Source organism: Ambystoma mexicanum, unplaced genomic scaffold (assembly GCF_040938575.1).
Source record: "Ambystoma mexicanum isolate Mex_15411 unplaced genomic scaffold, UKY_AmexF1_1 Mex_scaf10, whole genome shotgun sequence".
In the NCBI taxonomy this organism is placed as follows: Eukaryota; Metazoa; Chordata; class Amphibia; order Caudata; family Ambystomatidae; genus Ambystoma; species Ambystoma mexicanum.
This window is the reverse complement of record NW_027182325.1, coordinates 760,001-765,000: the sequence shown is the minus strand read 5'-3', so window position 1 is coordinate 765,000 and position 5,000 is coordinate 760,001. Positions and strand designations below refer to the sequence as shown.

The 5,000-nt window shown below is 47.7% G+C and overlaps 14 non-coding genes and 4 pseudogenes across 14 annotated transcripts; all 18 read right to left on the bottom strand.

The window, feature by feature from the left end:
• Positions 1-14: 14 nt before the first annotated feature.
• Positions 15-123, bottom strand: LOC138544979 (5S ribosomal RNA; annotated as a pseudogene).
• A 106-nt stretch (positions 124-229) lies between these two features.
• Positions 230-348, bottom strand: LOC138547547 (5S ribosomal RNA). The gene has a single exon (XR_011291383.1). It is a non-coding gene; the product is annotated as a 5S ribosomal RNA (ribosomal RNA).
• A 106-nt stretch (positions 349-454) lies between these two features.
• LOC138536886 (5S ribosomal RNA) lies at positions 455-573 on the bottom strand. Its single transcript, XR_011285044.1, has one exon. It is a non-coding gene; the product is annotated as a 5S ribosomal RNA (ribosomal RNA).
• A 106-nt stretch (positions 574-679) lies between these two features.
• Positions 680-798, bottom strand: LOC138549819 (5S ribosomal RNA). Its single transcript, XR_011293590.1, has one exon. It is a non-coding gene; the product is annotated as a 5S ribosomal RNA (ribosomal RNA).
• Positions 799-904: 106 nt separating this feature from the next.
• On the bottom strand, positions 905-1,023 carry LOC138542496 (5S ribosomal RNA). The gene has a single exon (XR_011290476.1). It is a non-coding gene; the product is annotated as a 5S ribosomal RNA (ribosomal RNA).
• Positions 1,024-1,129: 106 nt separating this feature from the next.
• LOC138540996 (5S ribosomal RNA) lies at positions 1,130-1,248 on the bottom strand. Its single transcript, XR_011289017.1, has one exon. It is a non-coding gene; the product is annotated as a 5S ribosomal RNA (ribosomal RNA).
• Positions 1,249-1,712: 464 nt separating this feature from the next.
• On the bottom strand, positions 1,713-1,821 carry LOC138543146 (5S ribosomal RNA; annotated as a pseudogene).
• Positions 1,822-1,926: 105 nt separating this feature from the next.
• LOC138537170 (5S ribosomal RNA) lies at positions 1,927-2,045 on the bottom strand. Its single transcript, XR_011285315.1, has one exon. It is a non-coding gene; the product is annotated as a 5S ribosomal RNA (ribosomal RNA).
• A 106-nt stretch (positions 2,046-2,151) lies between these two features.
• Positions 2,152-2,270, bottom strand: LOC138538868 (5S ribosomal RNA). Its single transcript, XR_011286953.1, has one exon. It is a non-coding gene; the product is annotated as a 5S ribosomal RNA (ribosomal RNA).
• A 106-nt stretch (positions 2,271-2,376) lies between these two features.
• On the bottom strand, positions 2,377-2,495 carry LOC138548770 (5S ribosomal RNA). Its single transcript, XR_011292564.1, has one exon. It is a non-coding gene; the product is annotated as a 5S ribosomal RNA (ribosomal RNA).
• Positions 2,496-2,958: 463 nt separating this feature from the next.
• LOC138543314 (5S ribosomal RNA) lies at positions 2,959-3,067 on the bottom strand (annotated as a pseudogene).
• A 106-nt stretch (positions 3,068-3,173) lies between these two features.
• Positions 3,174-3,292, bottom strand: LOC138549818 (5S ribosomal RNA). Its single transcript, XR_011293589.1, has one exon. It is a non-coding gene; the product is annotated as a 5S ribosomal RNA (ribosomal RNA).
• Positions 3,293-3,398: 106 nt separating this feature from the next.
• Positions 3,399-3,517, bottom strand: LOC138542495 (5S ribosomal RNA). Its single transcript, XR_011290475.1, has one exon. It is a non-coding gene; the product is annotated as a 5S ribosomal RNA (ribosomal RNA).
• Positions 3,518-3,623: 106 nt separating this feature from the next.
• LOC138540995 (5S ribosomal RNA) lies at positions 3,624-3,742 on the bottom strand. The gene has a single exon (XR_011289016.1). It is a non-coding gene; the product is annotated as a 5S ribosomal RNA (ribosomal RNA).
• Positions 3,743-4,206: 464 nt separating this feature from the next.
• LOC138543145 (5S ribosomal RNA) lies at positions 4,207-4,315 on the bottom strand (annotated as a pseudogene).
• A 105-nt stretch (positions 4,316-4,420) lies between these two features.
• Positions 4,421-4,539, bottom strand: LOC138537169 (5S ribosomal RNA). The gene has a single exon (XR_011285314.1). It is a non-coding gene; the product is annotated as a 5S ribosomal RNA (ribosomal RNA).
• A 106-nt stretch (positions 4,540-4,645) lies between these two features.
• On the bottom strand, positions 4,646-4,764 carry LOC138538752 (5S ribosomal RNA). The gene has a single exon (XR_011286841.1). It is a non-coding gene; the product is annotated as a 5S ribosomal RNA (ribosomal RNA).
• A 106-nt stretch (positions 4,765-4,870) lies between these two features.
• On the bottom strand, positions 4,871-4,989 carry LOC138548768 (5S ribosomal RNA). Its single transcript, XR_011292562.1, has one exon. It is a non-coding gene; the product is annotated as a 5S ribosomal RNA (ribosomal RNA).
• Between the last annotated feature and the right edge of the window lie 11 nt (positions 4,990-5,000).

The following is a 5,000-nucleotide window of genomic DNA, read 5'->3' as shown; positions in this document are numbered from 1 at the left end:
ATGGAGCACAAAAAAGCCTACAGCACCTGGTATTCCCAGGCAGTCTCCCATCCAGGTACTAACTAGGCCTGACCCTGCTTAGCTTCCGAGATCGGGCGCATTCAGTGTGGTGTGGCCGTAGGCTCTGGGCCTAGTGAGTTTTGTACTTTTAAGCATCTAGTCGGCTAGACCTTGCAGTTTTGAAAGGCAATTGTGAAATGGCTCACTTCCTGAACTTGGAGCACAAAAAAGCCTACAGCACCTGGTATTCCCAGGTGGTCTCCCATCCAGGTACTAACTAGGCCCGACACTGCTTAGCTTCCGAGATCAGACGAGATCGGGCGCAATCAGTGTGGTGTGGCCGTAGGCTCTGGGCCTAGTGAGTTTTGTACTTTTAAGCATCTAGTCAGCTAGACCTTGCAGTTTTGAAAGGCAATTGAGAAATGGCTCACTTCCTGAACTTGGAGCACAAAAAAGCCTACAGCACCTGGTATTCCCAGGCGGTCTCCCATCCAGGTACTAACGAGGCCCGACACTGCTTAGCTTCCGAGATCAGACGAGATCGGGCGCAATCAGTGTGGTGTGGCCGTAGGCTCTGGGCCTAGTGAGTTTTGTACTTTTAAGCATCTAGTCAGCTAGACCTTGCAATTTTGAAAGGCAATTGAGAAATGGCTCACTTCCTGAACTTGGAGCACAAAAAAGCCTACAGCACCTGGTATTCCCAGGCGGTCTCCCATCCAGGTACTAACGAGGCCCGACACTGCTTAGCTTCCGAGATCAGACGAGATCGGGCGCATTCAGTGTGGTGTGGCCGTAGGCTCTGGTTCTTGTGAGTTTTGTACTTTTAAGCATCTAGTCGGCTAGACCTTGCAGTTTTGAAAGGCAATTGAGAAATGGCTCACTTCCTGAACTTGGAGTACAAAAAAGCCTACAGCACCTGGTATTCCCAGGCGGTCTTCCATCCAGGTACTAACTAGGCCCGACACTGCTTAGCTTCTGAGATCAGACGATATCAGGCACATTCAGTGTGGTGTGGCCGTAGGCTCTGGGCCTAGTGAGTTTTGTACTTTTAAGCATCTAGTCGGCTAGACCTTGCAGTTTTAAAAGGCAATTGAGAAAGGGCTCACTTCCTGAACTTGGAGCACAAAAAAGCCTACAGCACCTGGTATTCCCAGGCGGTCTCCCATCCAGGTACTAACTAGGCCTGACACTGCTTAACTTCCGAGATCAGTCGAGATCGGGTGCATTCAGTGAGGTGTGGCCGTAGGCTCTAGGAATGCTAAGAATATTACTCTTATGCATTTGCATTTAGTAAGCTAAGCCATGCAGCCACTTGCAACATGATACCACGCTCATCGCTCGATCAGGCTCGATCAGGCGAGATATATAAGACTGGTGGGCCCATTCAGGACTCCTATGTCTGGTAGGATAACTTTAATTCATCCATCCTGTGTCTGTTGCAGGGAGGTGGAGAGAACAATCAACACAATAATGGTTTTCTTTCATGCCTCTTGAAGGACTCAATATTCTCTGTACTGCATTACATGTGAAAGTTGATTTATTACCCATGAACACACTACCTGTATGCTAATTCTATGTAAAAAGGTAGCTCCAGCCCTCATGATGTTGTCCAACATTTCCGCTATAAAACGGGATACAATTATTTTGGAAACATACCAAATTTGAAAAATAATTGAGAAGTTGCGCAATTACTAATCATGGAGCACAAAAAAAGCCTACAGCACCTGGTATTCCCAGGCAGTCTCCCATCCAGGTACTAACTAGGCCCTACCCTGCTTAGCTTCCGAGATCGGGCGCATTCAGTGTGGTGTGGCCGTAGGCTCTGGGCCTAGTGAGTTTGTACTTTTAAGCATCTAGTCGGCTAGACCTTGCAGTTTTGAAAGGCAATTGTGAAATGGCTCACTTCCTGAACTTGGAGCACAAAAAAGCCTACAGCACCTGGTATTCCCAGGTGGTCTCCCATCCAGGTACTAACTAGGCCCGACACTGCTTAGCTTCTGAGATCAGACGAGATCGGGCGCATTCAGTGTGGTGTGGCCGTAGGCTCTGGGCCTAGTGAGTTTTGTACTTTTAAGCATCTAGTCGGCTAGACCTTGCAGTTTTGAAAGGCAATTGAGAAATGGCTCACTTCCTGAACTTGGAGTACAAAAAAGCCTACAGCACCTGGTATTCCCAGGCGGTCTCCCATCCAGGTACTAACTAGGCCCGACACTGCTTAACTTCTGAGATCAGACGAGATCAGGCGCATTCAGTGTGGTGTGGCCGTAGGCTCTGGGCCTAGTGAGTGTTGTACTTTTAAGCATCTAGTCGGCTAGACCTTGCAGTTTTAAAAGGCAATTGAGAAAGGGCTCACTTCCTGAACTTGGAGCACAAAAAAGCCTACAGCACCTGGTATTCCCAGGCGGTCTCCCATCCAGGTACTAACTAGGCCTGACACTGCTTAACTTCCGAGATCAGACGAGATCGGGTGCATTCAGTGTGGTGTGGCCGTAGGCTCTAGGAATGCTAAGAATATTACTCTTATGCATTTGCATTTAGTAAGCTAAGCCATGCAGCCACTTGCAACATGATACCACGCTCATCGCTCGATCAGGCTCGATCAGGCGAGATATATAAGACTGGTGGGCCCATTCAGGACTCCTATGTCTGGTAGGATAACTTTAATTCATCCATCCTGTGTCTGTTGCAGGGAGGTGGAGAGAACAATCAACACAATAATGGTTTTCTTTCATGCCTCTTGAAGGACTCAATATTCTCTGTACTGCATTACATGTGAAAGTCGATTTATTACCCATGAACACACTACCTGTATGCTAATTCTATGTAAAAAGGTAGCTCCAGCCCTCATGATGTTGTCCAACATTTCCGCTATAAAACGGGATACAATTATTTTGGAAACATACCAAATTTGAAAAATAATTGAGAAGTTGCGCAATTACTAATCATGGAGCACAAAAAAGCCTACAGCACCTGGTATTCCCAGGCAGTCTCCCATCCAGGTACTAACTAGGCCCGACCCTGCTTAGCTTCCGAGATCGGGCGCATTCAGTGTGGTGTGGCCGTAGGCTCTGGGCCTAGTGAGTTTTGTACTTTTAAGCATCTAGTCAGCTAGACCTTGCAATTTTGAAAGGCAATTGAGAAATGGCTCACTTCCTGAACTTGGAGCACAAAAAAGCCTACAGCACCTGGTATTCCCAGGCGGTCTCCCATCCAGGTACTAACGAGGCCCGACACTGCTTAGCTTCCGAGATCAGACGAGATCGGGCGCATTCAGTGTGGTGTGGCCGTAGGCTCTGGTTCTTGTGAGTTTTGTACTTTTAAGCATCTAGTCGGCTAGACCTTGCAGTTTTGAAAGGCAATTGAGAAATGGCTCACTTCCTGAACTTGGAGTACAAAAAAGCCTACAGCACCTGGTATTCCCAGGCGGTCTTCCATCCAGGTACTAACTAGGCCCGACACTGCTTAGCTTCTGAGATCAGACGATATCAGGCACATTCAGTGTGGTGTGGCCGTAGGCTCTGGGCCTAGTGAGTTTTGTACTTTTAAGCATCTAGTCGGCTAGACCTTGCAGTTTTAAAAGGCAATTGAGAAAGGGCTCACTTCCTGAACTTGGAGCACAAAAAAGCCTACAGCACCTGGTATTCCCAGGCGGTCTCCCATCCAGGTACTAACTAGGCCTGACACTGCTTAACTTCCGAGATCAGTCGAGATCGGGTGCATTCAGTGAGGTGTGGCCGTAGGCTCTAGGAATGCTAAGAATATTACTCTTATGCATTTGCATTTAGTAAGCTAAGCCATGCAGCCACTTGCAACATGATACCACGCTCATCGCTCGATCAGGCTCGATCAGGCGAGATATATAAGACTGGTGGGCCCATTCAGGACTCCTATGTCTGGTAGGATAACTTTAATTCATCCATCCTGTGTCTGTTGCAGGGAGGTGGAGAGAACAATCAACACAATAATGGTTTTCTTTCATGCCTCTTGAAGGACTCAATATTCTCTGTACTGCATTACATGTGAAAGTTGATTTATTACCCATGAACACACTACCTGTATGCTAATTCTATGTAAAAAGGTAGCTCCAGCCCTCATGATGTTGTCCAACATTTCCGCTATAAAACGGGATACAATTATTTTGGAAACATACCAAATTTGAAAAATAATTGAGAAGTTGCGCAATTACTAATCATGGAGCACAAAAAAAGCCTACAGCACCTGGTATTCCCAGGCAGTCTCCCATCCAGGTACTAACTAGGCCCTACCCTGCTTAGCTTCCGAGATCGGGCGCATTCAGTGTGGTGTGGCCGTAGGCTCTGGGCCTAGTGAGTTTGTACTTTTAAGCATCTAGTCGGCTAGACCTTGCAGTTTTGAAAGGCAATTGTGAAATGGCTCACTTCCTGAACTTGGAGCACAAAAAAGCCTACAGCACCTGGTATTCCCAGGTGGTCTCCCATCCAGGTACTAACTAGGCCCGACACTGCTTAGCTTCTGAGATCAGACGAGATCGGGCGCATTCAGTGTGGTGTGGCCGTAGGCTCTGGGCCTAGTGAGTTTTGTACTTTTAAGCATCTAGTCGGCTAGACCTTGCAGTTTTGAAAGGCAATTGAGAAATGGCTCACTTCCTGAACTTGGAGTACAAAAAAGCCTACAGCACCTGGTATTCCCAGGCGGTCTCCCATCCAGGTACTAACTAGGCCCGACACTGCTTAACTTCTGAGATCAGACGAGATCAGGCGCATTCAGTGTGGTGTGGCCGTAGGCTCTGGGCCTAGTGAGTGTTGTACTTTTAAGCATCTAGTCGGCTAGACCTTGCAGTTTTAAAAGGCAATTGAGAAAGGGCTCACTTCCTGAACTTGGAGCACAAAAAAGCCTACAGCACCTGGTATTCCCAGGCGGTCTCCCATCCAGGTACTAACTAGGCCTGACACTGCTTAACTTCCGAGATCAGACGAGATCGGGTGCATTCAGTGTGGTGTGGCCGTAGGCTCTAGGAATGC